This window comes from Lonchura striata, chromosome 2, assembly GCF_050655825.1.
Source record: "Lonchura striata isolate lonStrDom1 chromosome 2, ASM5065582v1, whole genome shotgun sequence".
Lineage (NCBI taxonomy): Eukaryota > Metazoa > Chordata > Aves > Passeriformes > Estrildidae > Lonchura > Lonchura striata.
The window spans coordinates 28037482-28055554 of record NC_140704.1 but is presented as its reverse complement, the minus strand read 5'-3'; the positions used below and the strand labels follow the sequence as shown (position 1 = coordinate 28055554).

Below are 18073 nucleotides of genomic sequence, written 5' to 3'. Positions count from 1 at the left end.
CTGAAAAAAAAAGAAAGCATGTTTCCACTAGTTTCTACTCAACTTCATAGCAAGAAAAATTAATGGACCACACACAGAACCCTAGAAAAACACAGCAGTTTGTCATAATCCTCTTTCAATAATGGGTGAATATTTTTGCCTTTAAGTTGCCAGCTCGTCTTGCTGACTGTAAAGCAAAGCTTTCTGTAACATCTTGGTCTAATTTGATGACAGCTCAGAGACAGGCACTTAACCAAGCATTTGGTAACCTAAAATGCCATTTGCATACTCAGGAGAGCAGCTCAGGAAAGGTCTCTGAACTTGTTTAGACATTGAAGACAGTTTGGGAATCTAGTTTCAGGCTGTTAAAGAGCATAAATAGGAGAAAATAATGGTCTTTCAACATGGTAAGATTGCTTGTTTATCATTTTGCAAGAGTGTATTTGTTGAAGTACTTTGGCAGCAAGGTGGGGATGGATTACTGGCATTCCCTGAAGCTCATGTTGGTCCTCTCTCAACCACCACAGCTGCTTTCTCTGCTGCCTCCCTGCATTTTCCACTGCTCACTCAAATCTGTTTATAACAGAACAAGGCATATGATTTTGTATTGAGTCTTAAGCCAGTTTTGTGCCCAAATAATATTAATAATAGCACAATCCTGAGTTAAAGCCATCATTTTCTATTCATTCACAACCTCAGATTTGCACAGGGGTACTGAATTCATCTCCAGCTGTTGAAAGAACTGGCAACAAAGTCAATTAAGGTTTTCTACACAGAAAAGAAGGCAGAATCTGATGCTTAGTTTTCCAAGCTTCATTTCTAAAACTCTGCCTTCCTTCCACAAGGAGCAATTTGAGTAAGTGGTTTCTCTGTAGGCAGTCTTCAATAGCCTTGTCAGGAAGCAAAAACAAAACAAACAAATGAAGCAAACAATACAATGAGAAATAATGGCTAATAAACAGGGAAGTGCTGCAATCTAATCATATTATAATTTTCTATTTTTATACGCTTGGGACAAAACCTTGAAGTGATGTGAATTATTCAAGACTGAAATTGGTTCTAATTCTTGCTGTCTAAATCTCTCAGTGAAAAAGTCAATTGGGATGGATGGGGGAGTCCATCTAATTGAATATTCATCTCCCAGTACTTGTTTCATAGAGTTGGGTTTCCAACATGCCAATTCTAAAGCATTTTTTAAAAATTCTAAATGTGCACATAGATACCTATATACATAGGTTCATATCAACATATGAACACACACACACACAATACAATGCATTTGTTTCAAAAGCCAGATTATAGTTTTACAGTCCTTAATCTCTGAAATATATAATATTTACAATCAGTATATAGACAAGGAAGAAACAAATGACGTTAAGCAGTTAGCAGAGCAACAGTGCCATTGTTTTTTGCAATGCACACAGGTTTTACTGAGAAAAACAGCAGAATTAAGATGCTCCCCACACTTTGTCTGGCCTGCAGTTAAATGATTTTCCAGCTGTGGGGTCAGCTGTTGTAATATAACCAGATTTAGGCTACTGAGGCTTTGCTCATAGAATTGTCTAAAAGATGAACCAAGTAGAATTTCCTGTGTTTTCCCTAACCAACAAGATGAAGAGTTTTATATCTTACTTCAGCAGACACATGGAGAAATACTGCAGAGTGCAAGAGATGTGCACCACTACCAGCTTTTCGAGTGTGCATGCCAGCATCAGTTCTGGGGTCAGATTCTTGCCAGTGCAGTTCTGCTTATATGTCATTACTGCTTTGCCTTCCTTTTCTTATTTCGTTCTTGTCATGTACTGGGCAACATTTAGTATAGGGTTTTTTTGTTATTATTTTGATTTAATTTATAGTTTTCTTTTCTACACCCCAACTAAAAACCAAAATATTTAAGCAATGAGAATACTGTATTCTTCTTCACTGTAACTCCAACAGCTATTGGACATTCTTTGTTTGAAGAAGATTTTCCAAGCATTAGATAAATTAGGCCCCACTAATGAATAAAAGGTTTTACTTCTTTTTTCCTGAGTGGCGTCTATCCTGCAAAGAAAAATCAAGTTGGGTTTAGGTAATACCGAAAGAATAAAGATTCCTTTTGTACTTTTTGATTTCTGCCTTGTTATGAATCTCCTATTTCATGTGGCTAGTAGGTGGATTTGGTGCTCTCAACAGTAACCACAATCCTCTCCAAACTGGATACCCTCTTAAATTTCTCCCATGACACAATATCCTGTCATTGAATTACTTTGGACATTGTAGGAAAGTAGGCCATGATTAGATGATGCTCTTGAAAATGCAGCTAGACTTAACAGAAGTTAGACTATGAATAATAGGGGCAAATCATGAGGATTTCTTCCTGTAGGAACAAAAAATATGAGAATATCTCCTCTAGAAATCAATCTGTATAAAAGTATCAGTCTTACTTTGCCTTGCTTACTGTACAATGACAGTTCCTATATGTAATTGTCTCAGATTACTGTAACAGTATTGGAAAAATTTCCACTGGTCAAAAAAATTGTTAGCTCTTAATATCTCTGTAATGGCCTTTGACACAAAACATGTTATCTGTTAGCAGAACATAGCATGTTCTTAATGAAATGAGGTGTTTGAGAGGGAGGGGCTATCTGTGTCCAGATTTCTGATATTCTGGTGGGGTAAGGAGTCCTGGTTTTGGTAATTCTGGTAACCAGTTATAAGTCTATCCTTACATATATTTGAATATTCAGACTCGGTCTCAGTGAATTCTTTTGCTGAATTTACTTAGTAATGGTAGATTTCATCTTAACTATCTCTTTAACTGTTTCCAACAATTATTGTGTGGATGTTCTTCTACTCTCTCATACTTACAATCAGGGAAAAGAGATATTGATCTCTCTCTAATGAGACCAGCGTGACAAGCAGATAGGTCTTATTCTTTAGTACTTTTTTCTAATCTCAGACTACAAATTGCATAGCCAGGTCAGCTATTGAATAGCATGCATTTATTCAGTGACTTCTAATTGCTTTTCTAAGTGTCATTTAAAGCATTCAGTCATAATAATTTCATAAAATTCTCATTAGTTATACCATAGTCACTCTCACTGTAAAATTAACCTAAGATATGTAGGAGGGAAACTACTGACAAACTACTTTCCATAATTTTGTTTAAGAGTTTTGTTTCTAATTTCAGCCAGCAAAGAAGCCTGAACCCAAAGGTTCCTCCTCACAGCTTTATTGAACTCAAGAAACCCAAGTTATGGCTTCAATAAAGGCTTCCTCTCATGAACACAATGACTTAAATGACTTTGTCTCAAATTTGCAATCTGATATAGAATTCTGCTGTTAGCTTCACTTCAGTCTTCATATACATGGGTGCTTCTCATAAGCCTTTTACTTGTTTAATTTGTAGTGAGGAACATTTCTTATATCTGAAGGGCAAGAGGTATAAATTAACCGTTAAGGAAAAAATTTCAGACCAATGTAAAATCATATATTGGTAGGAAAGTGGCTTTAAATTGAAAGAGAGCAGATTTAGAGAAGATATGAGGAAAAAATTCTTTACTGGAGAGGTGGTAAAATAGTGGAACAGATTGTAAAGAGAAGCTGTGGATGTCCCATCCTTAAAAGTGTTCAAGGCCATGTTGAATGGGGCTTTGAGAAACCTGGTCTAGTGGAAGGTGTCCCTGCACATGGCAGGGGGTTTGGAACTAGCTAATCTTTATATCTTTTTCAAACCAAACTATTCTACAAATCCATATTCAGGCTTTTACATAAAATTAACTTAAATTCTGAGACTGTTTAACATCCATGACTCCTACATATATTAGAAAGATTTTCAGAAAGATTATGCAACTTTTATTCAGACACCATATGTCATGGGATTTATTCAAGGCTGGTACAAAATAGTGATATAGGACTTTTGACATTTCAACATTAAATATTAAAATAATACTACAGGTGTTAGGGATTGTTATACAAATGAAGGGACTACAGGACAGAGTATCAAAGACAACCAAAGTTGTAATCGCTCCTGCAGAACCTCACCCTCAAGCCAGGTGCAAGGGAGGCCACTTTAGCCTTTAACCCTCTGTTAATCAGAGTTTACCAAAATTAGGCCATATCTATCTGTCTATCTAATCTATCTAATCTATCATCTATCTAATAACTGCTGTTATTTTCATTTTACAACCTGCCTCTTTCTAAAAAACAGCTTTTCTATATCCTTAAGACAAGCTTCACACAGCTTCACAATGGCTTACACTTTTTGTGATTGAAAAACACTAATTCCCTTTTCAAAGAAATTAAAACTCAGACAGAAAGTGGTACCATGTCCTACAGGTCTCATATGAGGCCTCCATGATTTGAAGTACTTAAACGAAAGTCCTCTCTAGAATGGAAAATTAAACTCTTCCTGTCCAATCCAGCTCACAAATTAAAAAATCCTTCTGATTTTATGGTCCTCATTAAGAGATCCATAACTGCAAAACTCTTTTTCTAATAGTGTTTCTGCTGCCTGTTACTGGTTGCTTTCTGCATAAAGGTTTAATTATATGTTCCTTTGAGTGAGCTGCCACCTCCACTCAAATACTCATCAGCATCCTTAAATAAATTTATTTCTCATTTGAATCAGGAGAACTGGAATCATTTGATGACAAATATAGGCAAGCATGAGGTGAGGGTGTCCCTGTTAAATCAACCACAAATATCAGATACTTTCTATTTAACCTCTCACCCTTTCAGCATCCTGGGGTGATATGAGCTAAGGAAAACAGGAACCATTACCTTTTCACCTTACACTTAATATTGTTAATAACAATATTATTGCATATATAACTGCCAATCAGAATGTACACTGGAATAACACTTATTCCATTAAAATAATACATGAGTGTCCTGGTTGTGGCTGATATATATAATCAGAAACTTGAGAATACAAAGATTAATTTTTTTAAAAATTACTGGGATGTTAGTTATCGTTACTTTTGTCAATGTAGTTGAACTTTATGGTCATTTTCCACTTGTTTTCAATCCAAACATTTCTTATTAATATGTGGGAATGCTAAGCCTTTTGTCAGATTTTGACTCTTTCAGCACTTTACACATTCATACACCTATTATGAACTTTTATAACCAACTAGCCTGTGAAAGTAACTTTTTTTGTCAAAAAAGCTTGATTCTTGATAAACCTACCTTAACAGAAAGATATAGAGATATTATAGAGAGATCAATTCCTGCAAGGATTTTGTCTTCAATTCAGTGGGAGAAGCATCCTGCTGTTTTAATGAATAACCACTAAAGACTGCCATACTAGCAGATATTGATTTCAGTGGGGGCTACTTATCTCCTAGGCTGACATTTAATATCTGTTAAAGGGAATCACCTGCTGACTGACTTCAGAAAAAGCATTATATTAAGACTTCAGCCAAACTTGTTGGTATTAGTAATTCTCCTTAAAAATATCTTTCAGTCAGCATTTTGAAATTATAAAAACAAGGCAAAGTTTGATTTGGCAAAATTAGAATGAAGAGCAGTAGAACACAGAAGAGGGGAAAAGCTTTATTTTCTACACTGCACAGAAGTTAAGAGATCTCCTAACAGAAAGCATCCTGCCCTGATAATGATGCAGATAAATTCTGCACTCCCATGTCACTTGTGACTGTGTCAGTGGAGAGTCTCTTGTTCAGATAACAGGAAAAACTGCCTTGTGCTGTAAGAAGCAAAGAACATGGATTCACAGCACAGTATAACACATGTCCTTGCTTTCCTCTGTTTATATCAAATGGGCAACAGTTTTTGTTCCTCTTTCTATTACACTCAAAGTATGACTCCAGTCTTAACCTGTATTTTTTTCCTTACTTTGGTAGTTTGCATTCAGCCTTACTTTAAACATTTCCTCTGCTCTGGCTACTAAGAAGATGCATTACACGTTTACATGTCTAAACCTAAAACTGTAAGTTTAAGACTTCAAAGAGAGGATATTTAATTTTTGTGATGTACCTAATTTCTTTTTTGCTTTTTGATGCAGTCAAAACCATCCAACTCCTATAATGTAGAAGCTGGCATCAGCTTTTCAACTGAAGCTATCCTGCATCTAGAACTGTATTTCTACACCTTCAGAGCCTGATGCCCAGAATTTCTTACCATCTGCCACAAATAGGCTATCACAGTCAATTTCCCTGTTTCTGCCTTAGAACAAGGACAGTAAAAAATAAAAGACTGTGATAATCTGCATGAGATAGCCCAGTACTTTGCAACGAAAAGATAAAAGTTACCTGAATTATGAGGAACCATGTTGAATACCACTTTTTCTAGTTTGGTAGAAGATGAAGGATACAGTGCTCCCAAATTTGAGGGAATTAACTCAATAATAATTGTTATGTTTTAGGAGTGAAAGACATCACAACTGAATTCTCTTTCAATTTCTTTCCCAAGAAATATTCAATTAGCCAGGGCTGTGAACTTTAGTGATGACTGTAATAGGATTTACTTATTTTGAGGTTTTATTTGTTTTACCTTTTGTCCACTCATTATGTCTCTCTTCCCTAAAGGAGCAACGGGGTGAGATGAATTTCTGTGGACTAGGAATCAGGCACTTCCTCAGTTCTTATTTGCTCGAGGCTACCAGGCTAGCCAGATAGGAGAGTCACAGGAAGGACTGTGTGCAGCTGGGTGCACACAGCAGAAACCAAAGGCTACACTGTGTACTTTGCTGCCACTCAGAAAGCCACAGAGCTGGCTGGAAATGAGAGCCTTCCACAAAGGTGGGTAAAAATAATGCTTATATGATCCCTATTGCTGCTTCGCCTGACTTACTCTGAGTTTTCCTCTTTAAAGAATTCTCTTCCTAATTTTCTTTGAATTGTGTTTCCAGTGAGTATAAGCATCAACATAAAACATTTCCCCTGAAGTGTATTTTACATTGCTATGCCCCTGTTTAAAACTCATATTTAGATTTTATTCATGCTACCACAATGCTAATAGCATTTTAACCCACTTTGCACTGTCATGAATGATGACAAAATAGCAAGAAGTGATAAAATATCTCAATAGATAGGATTCCTGGGAAACTAAGATTGTATGAGCATTTTTAGAATCAAAAATTTAAATTAATATATAAATAAAAAAGAAAATTGTTGCAAGATTTTTTTCTTTCCCACGATGGTTCTAATGGGATCTCCTCTGAGAATTAGCTCTTATCATTGGCCAGAAATCTGCACGAATGTCCTCTCCATATTACTATGTATTGTGATAATCTCCTGCTGTTCTGTTCCAGATTAACAGGCAAATGAGAAACAAAATAATACCTTGTATACAGATACGTATATAACAAGTTTTCCTTTCTATCCAATTTTAAGAGGTGAATTTCTTGGAATTTTGTCACAAAATTCTGCCAGTGAGTCTGTTTTTTATTTAGAACAAATGAAACTATATATAAAAACACCAGAGGAATACTGCAAGTGAAGGGGTAAATTCCATTTCTGGGATGTGCTGTTTCTGATTTTAATTTCATTTCCCTAATAACAGTTGAAGAAGTTCTTAATGAGCTTGACATAAATACATTTTACTGAGTTAGAGCAGCAAATCAGACATAAATATTTTTTAAAGTAATGTACCACAAAAGACCACTTTCTAAATTGGATTGAACCAATGGTGGCCATGATATCTTTTAGTATAGCAATAGTTGTTTCAGTATAACTTAAACAAACATACAGTGTTGTAGGGTTCTATTTGATTGTTTCAAATATTTTAGGGCCAGAAACTCTCATGTCTGAACTCTTCTCTAAGACAAACTCAAAAAGCCTTATTGTAGTACCAAGTTCAGCTTGAGGATAATCCTTTAGAAAAACAACCAGCACTGATGTTAAGTGTGCAAATGTGAAAAATTGTTCTCAATGATATAAGGATTTCTTACCAATACTTCTGAAAATATGAACCCCTTTCAGTATTTGACTGACTAGTTCTAAACCAGACCTTGTTATACTGCTGTATTTTTATACTGCTAGACTAAAAGCTGACAATTACCTATTTCCAGAAGCTTGATCCTGTGCTAACTCCCCTCAAGTCATCACTAAAAGATCCCTTGGAAAAAGTTAACAACATTCATTTTTCTCACCTCTCAAGGCAGGTGAGGCTCACCAGGGGAGTGACCCTGAACCACCCCTACTATTCCTTCAGGACACCTTCGACTTTGGAGAAAGGGCTGTCTGATCTCACACAGGAAAGAAAGGCAGAACTGGAAATACTCTGTGTATGAGGCCAGACTCCATCTTGTGCAAGGGCTAGTTCAGTGTTGTTTCACTGCCTAAAACAGAAAAAACAGGTGGTGTGAGTTATTATTCAGCATGTTGTGAAGTGATCACAAATGTGACACATTGGACTTATATTCACATGCTCTTTTCAGAGTTTTTACTCTTCTTGTTCTTTTGGTTCTTGTAAATTATAAGATTGTGGGGTTTGCAACAGATGAGGAAGAAAGCTACTTCATTCATACATCACGAGTAGGAGGTAAGTGTAAAAAGGCAGATAATTTCTCAGGCACTTTAGCAGATCATTAAATAGCAAAATAAAATTGTCTAAGTTTCAAAAGCTGATAAGAGAGCAGGAACAAATAATGAATCTATATTTTCTGCAAAATCTAAATGTCAGTCATTGTAAAGTTTCCCTAAATTTTACTGAATATTTCAGGTTAATGTTTTTTTTTTTCTGATTTAAAATACAATATATAACAGAGTTAAAGCAAGTAGCACCTAACCAACAAATCTGCACAACGTCCAAGAGAGAAAGAAACTCAGTGTGAGAATGAATGACACAGAAAAAGCACTTGGATATTTACCAGAAACAAATTAAATGCTCACATTTAATGCTCACACATTTTTCTACAGCCCACTTCTCTGCTGAAGTACACTATCTTACAAGATTTCTCCTGTGCAATTCTTCCTGACTTCAGGATTTTGATCCAAAACCTGCTAAATCCAGTCTTAATCTATTCACTGAAGATCAGGCCCTATACAAGCACAAAGCAGAAAAAGGCTTCTGAATTTCTTTTAACACTTGCATTGTAAAGGCATTTCAATCTGTAGGACAAAGACCCCCAAAAGAGCCATCTATGATTTGCAGTTTCCAATAACTTGCTGTAGGAGAGCAGGAGAGCTCTGCATCTCTTTTTTTTATATGTATTTGTGTAGTTTTCTCTTGAGAGCAATTCCCAACATGAGCAACACTCCCTTATTTTCATAACATTTCAGAAATGTGCTGGCCTATTGCCCCTTCCACCTCTCTGTCCTCAGGGCAGTGTTCAGCTCAAATTGTCCTGCCGAGAGTGAATTAAGCCCTGAGCACTTTGCTATCAATATATTAGCTAAGATCCACATGTTATAACTCAAGCATGGAAAGTCTCTATCCTGCAATGCTACTGTGCCCCTGGGCTTGCAGCTAAGCACTTTGCCATCTCAAGCACTCCTTCCATTAGCTATGAAGCTTGGGGTGCTTTGGTGATTTTTTTTTTCTCCCTTTTCTGTTTGTACCTTTGTCTTGCTGTTGTTTTCCTCTTCAGCTTCTGGCATCCTTCAGCTATGGAAAGATACAGATTTGTTTAAGTGCAATAAGGCTGCTGCTTCCAATGAATAGCTTGCAGTGCTGAAAACATGAGACTCTCAAAATGCTCTATTAGTGAAACTTTCTAGTCAGCTGCCACATGGGTCTAATGTGGCACACCAGCGTCACTTTTTATGTTCTTCCTCAGAGTTTGTGTACTTTGGAAAGTGCCATAACTCTTCTCTCCTTCTCAAGTGTGGCTGGCAAAATTTCAAAAGCCTAGATCTTTTTTAGTTAGAAAGCTGGAATCTAGGAAGAATGCACACCAAGAACAATAGTTTGGTTACATATTTAAAGTATATTTTAACCAGGGGCTCTCTGCATGTTTTGCAACCATTAATTACTCATTCTGTGAGGCACACACACATCAGGGCCTAAATTATACATCTGAGGAAACTGAGGTTCACCAAATATCAAGGCCAAGCATTTACAGAACTGGTTACCCCCCAGTTCCAACAAATCAGAATTAGCATTGAGTACTTCCAAATACCTTCCTGCAGATCTATCCATAAAATGCACTACAGATCTGGAAACAAACCAAGAGTTGTAATTCCCAGCCCTATGTTCATTATTTTTCCCATCACTAAAAGAAAATGACAGTGGTCATGATACTTGCCTCTATCCATTTAAGAGCTCTTCAGTTACTTACCATGGCCAAATCACCTATTGCAACAGCTGCCTTAGCACAGGCTAGCCAATGCTTATCATAGACTGTAACATTTCTCTGTTTTCAAAAAGCATCAAGAGACTGAACTCCATGACTCAAGAAAACGGAAAAGTCCAGTGAAAACAAACAAGCAAAACTCTTCCTAATCTCTCTGACAGTATTCCATGTTGATGGCAAAATATTCTGCTTGAAGTTCTGCATCTAACAATATTTCATGAGAAGGGAATTTCAAGGGTAGTTTCTTCTTTTTAAGATAAGACAATTCTATGTTGATCTTCAGTGCTTTAAGAAAGAGTTCAAAGTCGGAGCAAAGTCCTCTCTTGCTGCCCAAGCATTGTAGTGTGATCTACTTTAGTCTTTTCTGTGGTAAAACATATTTTCTTGGAATAAAGCCTGGAGTTTATTTGCTATTCACATGATGGAAGAATCCTTTATATTTGTAACCATAAATACTGGGGCTCACAGCATCTTTTTTCATCACTTTCTTATAATTGTGTATGGTGTTTTTTTCCCAGATTTTGCACTCTGGTTTTCAAGCAGAACACATTAAAGATACCAAGCAAACCCAGGAAGAAAAAAAGGAAAGGTATTTTTAATTCATGATACTTTTGAGACCTGATGATGAAAGATTTTTTTTTTGTGTGTGATTCTTATCTGATCTGATGGTATCATCTTTTGGATAAAAATTCTACTCCCTTTTAATCCAGCAGTAATACATTACGACGAAAACATCCCTCACAGAAGCACTGGGATATGTAATTTTTGCTAGTCCTGGATCTATTCCCTGCCACCATGCTAGAGATGGAAAAAGCCATGAAGTTTATCTAAATATAGTTACTGAGATGATTATAGGGATGTATGTTGTTTGAAATCTGAAGTCTTAAAAGTACGTAAGGTTTTGTTGAATGTGAATTAAATATGACTTAAGCTTTCAATGTTCACTGTTTAAAAATTCTGTAATAATTTGTGAAAACAGTTCATAGTTTCTGCTGCATCATTTTTTTCCTTTGAGCAGGAAGATATGCTGTTTTAACAAGGGATGTGACGTAGTAAACTTTCTCATTTGTTTTTCTTTTGATTTTTTTAAGTGGGTGGTGAAGCTGTTATGTGGAACCAAGAAAGAAAGGATAAGGTTGTGCAGAATGGAGGATTTTAGTACAAGCCATATCTTCATCCACTCACTTCCCCAGTCTGATATTTGTAACTAAATAGAGTTAGAATGTTGACATTATCTTTTTGCAAGTGTGAATTCAAATTAATTCTTTTTGCCATGGAGAACATTAGTTTAATTCTATTCCTTAATTGAAAGCTCATAAATCCCTGGAGATGTTTATATTACAAACTCTTCAGGCTACATAGCATGATATCTACATCTTGCACAGCACTGAACACACTATCAGATTTAAGCAAATCATAAATAACAATAACAATAAATTGTACACACAATAAACCATCATTTTCCTGGCTCTAAAGTGTACCTGGCAAAATTTCAAAGGTCTGGAACTTTTGTCTGAATACATGTGTTGAGTCAAACAAAGCTCCCAAGCCTTCCTTTTAAACAAACCCATTTCCCCAGACTGTTTCAAACCCAACTGTGAAATCCAGACTTCAGGATTTAGTACCTGGATATATGTGAGTTATTTCCACGTTTTCCCTGTCTCAGTTCACTAAAAGAATACTGGAGCTGATGTCAGTGTTACAATAATATTTTCTACCATATTTTTAATAAAAAAAAGCATTGAATCTTGGGAATATATATTTTTTTCTTGGTTGCTTCTATTGTGAGAGTACACAGAAATAAAATAATAAAAAAAACAACAAGAAAAACCCCAAACCAAAATAAACCTCAACAACAGCACCTTGGGGTTTTTTCCCTTATTCTCTGATTCAGAGACAAGAGTGTTCTCTGGAAACTAAATATGACTAGATAAAGAGGGGGGTAAAAAAAGACCGTAAAAAGCAAAACTTAAGAATAATGCTGAACTTTCAATCCAGATTTTTTTTCATAAACTTTTAAATCATGGTTTTCATTACAACCTTCTACTGCTTTTCTAAGCCCACAAGGCCTAACTTGACATAGCCTCTAGGCACTGAAAAATTATTTTGATGACCAGCTCTCTTATGCTTGACATACACTTGTTTCATAAAATTTCCTGCTCTCATCTGACAGACACCAACCTGTCTTCCAACTATACATTCCTTCTGTTGTCTCCACCAAATCACTCCTATCTCTCCCTCATCATTCTATTCCAAAGGAATGCCAAACTAACATATACATCCTTGAAGTATCCTAAATTCTGCATTGTGTGCCAGTGACAAGCAGACCTCCTGAAAGTTCATTTGTTAAAAGGCATTAAGAGAAGAGCTAGCCTTTCCCCTATGAATTAGTTATCATTCTTAATCTTATTTCTTAGTCAGATTATCATATCAATGAAAAATTATAATGGACATTTTTCCTCTGCTGATTCAGTTTGTTGTTCATGTGGAGTGTTCTAAATAAGATACTATTCTTAATTTTAGAAATAAAGCAAGAAAATGCACTTAACCAGAGCTGACAGAGATCTTAATGAAAAACATATGAAGGGAACTATAGAAAATAATTAAAGCCTCTTGCTGCCCAGACTCATTGTCCAAATCATTTAAATCATCAGCATGAGCTGTACTTAAAACAGAATTGCAAAACTGCATTTTACTTAAGAGTGCATTCAAACTGCACAATTACTAAATATTGTTCAGAATTAGTTTTTATGGGATTTGGATAACTAATTCACCAAAGCTCCTTTGAAAATCCCAGCCTGAACTATGTTAATTCACACTCAAAGAAGAGAAAGGAATGTGTATGCTGGTGCAAAAGTTAATTAAGAGGCAATTTTACAATCCTGATAAATTCTATAATGTTCTGGACTGGACTGGGTGGATACCAGGAATAAATAACACATTTTCTCCCACACTGAGGATCAAAGCACAAGCAAAACATAGCTCTTACCAGGCACTCAGCTGGTATCAGAACTTCTTTCCATAGGACACACTTTATACCGCAAGATTTTATATATATATATATATATAAAAGTTATAACCCATCCAAACCCATTTAAAAATCTGTTTTGGTAAGTCTTTTCAGTTGCTTTTTAAAATAAGATATTTCTATTTATTCTTTGCTCTTAGAGTAATAAATATTTCTTGAATTCCCTGCCACCCATGTCACAAGTTCATAATTTTCCACCACTGTAATCTACAGCAGCGCCTCTGCTAAACTCCTCAAAATAAAATTCCTAGCATTTCACCCAAAGAAAGTTTTTCTTTTACAAAACAACACTGATATTTTTAGAACATATGCAAATCTTTGAGAACACATGCAAACCAAATAAACTAAGTACCATTTGTTTCTGGTTGCTTGGGTCGTAGCACTTTAGAACTCTCAACAAAGCATCTGAGTATCATATAATGTTTACAATAAACCCAAGATAGACAAAAGACTTTTGCAAAGTCAACATTTGATCACTGTGATGAAATAAAAACCCTTCAGAGACTCCTGGTAGGAGGACAAGGGTTTAGTAACCTGCTGATAACTTTCTGCTAGTGCTACATAGATGATGGTTGCTTCCCATCTTTGTCTTTTGCTCCAAATACTGCACAGCAAAGAGCAGAATACCCTTGGCAAGGCAGAGGCTGCCTAACAGATGCTCAATTGACCAAATGATTTCAGGATCACAAGACAATTCTGGCAGCTGTAGTGGAAAAATCCCTGAACTCAAATCATGTAAGCAGTGAGAAAATCAGCCTCAGGAATCCTTAAGGCAATTACACTGCATACTCCAACAATTTTAGTGATCACAAAACATGACACAAGTTATACAAAAACAAATTCTAATTCCTTGCTGGCTCATTAGTATGTGGAGACATGGACAAGTTGTTCATAAATCTGAGGGAAATTCATGTGAGGAGTTGGGGGAATATTCTAAAAGAAGGACAAGAGAAACTACCAAACAATCTTTATATGTCTGAGGCCAGGCTATTGTTTTAAGCAGTTCTCTGTGGTAGGATCATATTGTTCCTCACTAACCCCAGTGATACAAATCAGAATGGTGAACACTACAGCTCCTTCTTCATGTTCTCAACAGTTGCTGATGGCCACTTGGACCCCTGCCTTTCCTTGTGAATTGCTGACACCAGGAAGGAGAAGCTGGAAGGACTGCAGCCTGCATAAAGGAAAAAGCACTTTCCTCCTTTTTCCTCTCACATAGCTGTGCAGAACCAAAAGACATAAAACAGCACTTGAATAAATGATTTTATTATGCAGGATACAAGAATAGGAAAGGGCTGAGTAAACACATGGAAAGAATAAAATTCCAAAGCTTGGTGTCATTAAGAGGCCCAGACTCCCCACTTCACATGTCTGTATATCATTTCCTTTCCTACAGAGGCTGAAGTCAGTACTGTGACTGTCAGCATAGAAAGCTGGAGTAGTCACTTTACTGGGCAATTGTTTGCAGCAGCAGAGCTGTGTCTCAGAGGCAGTGGGCCTCATGGAAGAAATCTCCCAGCATTTTTAAGAGTTTGCCAGCTGGATAACACTGCAACATCAGGTTCATAGATTTCTGACTTTTTTTTTTTTAATAGGAGCAGTATTTACGTGCAGAAAGAAGGAAGGTTTTGATAGTGTAGGATTAAGGTGTGTTTATTTCATGCCCAATTTCTACCATACAAAGATACAAAGGACTTTGTGTTACTTGTGCAGTCATACAATAGTCTGGAGGGTAATAGAAAACTCCTGAATAGAAGGAAAGAGAATCGTATTGAAACAGGAAGACAATCACCAATTCAAGTGAAATACAAAGGAAGCACTGTGAAGGCCTGGTCCATAACCTTGAAGAAGTTTTACATCATCTATATTTGATTCAGCTTCATGATTTATCTGTCCTCTGAAATTAAATAGTTTAAATAATGTTACTTTGAAAAAGGAAGAGGGTGTTCCAATGTGGTGGTACAATATCCTTCTTCTTTTGTCTTTCAGTAATGTACAGTGTGCAGTCTACAAAGATATTGAAAGTGCCTCTGGGTTTCCTGTTTTGAAGAGGGAAATGTGATCATACAAGAATTGTCCATTGAGCATCTTAAACCTGGTTCAAACTACATAGACATTAACACACAATTTCACTTTCAAAATTGCAGAATACAACAATTCAACAGAATCAATCCAACAGAAAATTCATCTAACAAAGTTCTTTTGTATACGCACAGGGCAATAATAATAGAGGCACCTTTTTACTGTGGCACCACTTCCTCTGAACATGCATTTTCTGAAGCCACAGCTAGTAAGCCAGAGAGGAAGGTGAGCTGTGGGGTGGAAAGAAAAACTAATCTATTTTATAATGTTTCTGTCACACAGGGATTGTTAGAGTTCCCACTTTTGCAATTTCTAAAACAATTTACTATCTCCTAATTATTAATTTATTGGACTCTGAAATTAATGATAAAAATATAATTTTAGCACTTTAGCTCTTGCTTTCTCCATGAGCTTCTAGAGAGGGTGCAAGTGCACTTAAATGCTGAAGGGTTCCCAGCAACACGGTTGTCACTCTGTGTGCAGAGGATCTATGATTTCCTGACTGCTGAAGTCTGACCTTAATTCTTCTAGACTTATGGTTTTCTGAATAGGAATCTGGCAGTCAATTTGGAGGTGAATTTGAGATGGAAAAGTTGGTTCTGGGCTAAAATCAACTTCTAGATCAATTAAATATATATGTGTAAGTGTGAGGATTTTGTTCCATCTGTTGTAAGTAAGAACACCTGCAGAGCTCCTCTCAAAGCTAGGATTTCAAAAGAAACTGGCCAAATCTATTTGAAGAGATGGGATAGAAGAAGACCTGTTTTCTCAGCTCAGCAAGGGCAGTTGCTCAGCAGTGCTGCGAACTCGTATCTTGCCCTGTTCTGTGACTCCTGAGCCTCACTCTGCTGCCCTGCCATGGAACAATTCCCAGAAAGAGTACAAGCCTTTGTCTTGTAGCCTTTTTGTATTTAAAGCCTCTGCAGAAGCATTAGGGAGATCTACCCTTCCATTTGTCTTGTTCATGGAAAAATACCATTTCCTTTGGTTTATGCCTATGGGTGACTTTGCTTTTGTGCTTCAGTGAATATCTAGTCTGAATCTGTCTCATCTGCTGAGTACTTCAAGCTTAAAGTTAACCCCTGGCAGGACATGTTGTGTAGGATTTCTGTGTTCAGTCTGAAGAATCAAATCTCACTTGTTAAGACAAGGTGTGCTGAAAAATCAGAGACTGAAATGCTTGTACTTTTCTATTATCAAGTGATAACAACATGCAGATGCTAGCATGTTCCTACCTGGAAGCACTGACTACTAGAATAATTGATCTAAAACTTACGCCAACTTTTGCACCGCAAAATTGTGTGAAGAAAGGAAGAAAAAAGATACAAAAGGCTTGTTCATCCAAAGACATACTCTGCAACTCATTGTCTCTGATTTCATATTATAGAGTAGGGAACATCTAGGGCATGACAAAAATGTCTTTTGCCCATGTCTGAATTGTCTTTGTGGAAAGCAGGGCACAAAAAAAGCAATGCCAGTCTTGTTCCAGCATGAAGCTGGTCCACATCTAGACTCAAGAGCTACAATTTCAAAATATTTGGGTGTAAATTCCTTCCTTATCAAGGAAAATCCAGCAATGACATCTCTTCTGAATCTAGTACCAGATGCTTTTGGAAGAAAGAGTCATTTGAGGAAAAGACAACTCAAGCTTGATATGGTTTCATTCACATTTCATAATATATTAATTATTTGCAGAACACCTTGCAGATTTACATCTATTTGTGGAAATGCACAGATGCAAACACTATGATTTAGTTCTTACTATAGATAGGGTTAATCAAGTCTATAGTGCAGAAAACAATGGCTATAGTTATTACATAACACAAACTGTTTTCTGGAGTGTTATCTTATAGATAAGAAGCTAAAAATTAATATTTTGTATTTAGATCAGAAATCAAAATTCCTAAAAATTTACAGTAGTGCAGTTTTTTTTTTCCTCTGGTTTCATCCCAAGAGTCTGGGATGTGTCCACTGAAGCATACAGCTGCAGTGGCTGAAGATATTACTGCACCCACAGTTGTCTCATCTCTCCTCTTGAGACTGCTAAAGGCAAAATTATCTGCCCACAGTTCAGCCACTCTGTTTCATAGTTTTCACACAAATTGACCTCTGTGAGTAGTTTAAGCTCATGTGTGAACAGCAGCAGCAGAGATCTGAGCATTATCCTGCTGCTGCTTCTCCAGGGCAGACAGGCACGGAAATGAGCTGCGACAGCTGCGGCTGCAGGCTCTGCAGCAGGACACAGCGTGGGAGTGGGAGACCCCTGGGAAAGGAGCTGCCACCCCGGCTGTGCGCTGCCACTGCTCTGCAGAGCTGCTGCAGAGCTGCCTGTGCGCGGCCCCGGAGCTGGCTCTGGCTTCAGACAACAAAGGTTGCCCACTACCTCATATTTAAACTTATGTGTAAGTTTAAGCTTACACATAAGTTGTTAAGTCAAGTGGCTTAAGGTGAGCTTGTAGAGGAGCTTCTGTAAAGAGATCTGAGAGAGAGAAAACAGGAGTCCTGAGAAGGAGGGCAGTTCCACAAAAAGGTGTCTGTTCACAGAGCACAAAACTTCACAGGGAAGAAATTCCGGTAGAATGAAAGTATGTGGCTACCAGCAGCTTTTGCTCATGAAAAGCACTGCAGATCTGCAGTGTCACTGTTAGCTAGCAGACATTTTTATTAACTAAGAACTATGGGAAAGGAAATTCCTATGACAAACAGACTATTAAAAATGCAGAACAGGTCAGCAAAGAAGAAAC

At 36.8% G+C, this 18073-nt stretch overlaps 1 protein-coding gene across 1 annotated transcript in view; it reads right to left on the bottom strand.

Moving 5' to 3' along the window:
* Positions 1-17494, bottom strand: part of LOC144247308 (uncharacterized) — a 242899-nt gene extending 225405 nt beyond the window's left edge. Inside the window, exons 1-2 of the mRNA XM_085573120.1 lie at positions 9486-17494; positions 8075-8263 (exon numbers count right to left, since the gene is read on the bottom strand). The gene's annotated coding sequence lies outside the window, so the exon portion shown is untranslated. The remainder of the gene's footprint in view (positions 1-8074; positions 8264-9485) is intronic.
* Between the last annotated feature and the right edge of the window lie 579 nt (positions 17495-18073).